A 705-nucleotide genomic window follows, 5' to 3' on the forward strand; every position below is an offset into this window, starting at 1 on the left:
TCCCTTTTTCTTGGTCAGGAAGAAATTGTAGGAATTGGAACTGTATTTACACGAAAATGTCAAGGTCTGAAAAATATGGCTGAGGGGTGCAACAGGAAGGCAGTTTCCTGGTTTGGTAGGGAGTTTATACCAGATGCTGCTATTGTAGGGGTTAGCAAAACACAAAAATACAGTTGTTAAGATATGACCAGGTTATTCTCTTCTGCTCAGCCCCACTGAGTCATATTTGGCATGCTGTGTTCAGTGCTGGTTTTCCCAGTAAAAATGAAACGTGGATACACTGGAGCAGGTCCAGTGAAGTGCAACAAAGATAATAAAGGTGTTGAAGCCTCTGTCATGAGGGGGAGAAGGTGCAAGAGCTGGGCTTGTTCAGCCTGGAGAAGAAAAAGGCCCAGGGGTTCTTACCAATGTGTTTTAATAACTGAGGGGGAAGTAGAGAAGATGGAGTTGTGCCAAATGATGGCTGAGAGGAGTAGACTGTAATGCAGGAAATTCTGATTAAAATACTTTAACACAAAGGTGGTTAAACATTGGCACAGGTTGCCCAGGGAGGTGGTAAAGTCTCTGTAGTATATACTCAAAACCCAACTGGACATGGTCCTGGGCAACCTGCTTCAGGTGATCCTACTCAGAGCAGGGATGTTGGGTTATTTCTGTCATGTGGGATGATCATGAAGACTCCTGATGAGGGAAGAGAAGGAAATA

The sequence above is a fragment of the Lichenostomus cassidix genome, chromosome Z (genome assembly GCF_008360975.1).
Source record: "Lichenostomus cassidix isolate B80296 chromosome Z, HeHo_3.0, whole genome shotgun sequence".
NCBI lineage: Eukaryota > Metazoa > Chordata > Aves > Passeriformes > Meliphagidae > Lichenostomus > Lichenostomus cassidix.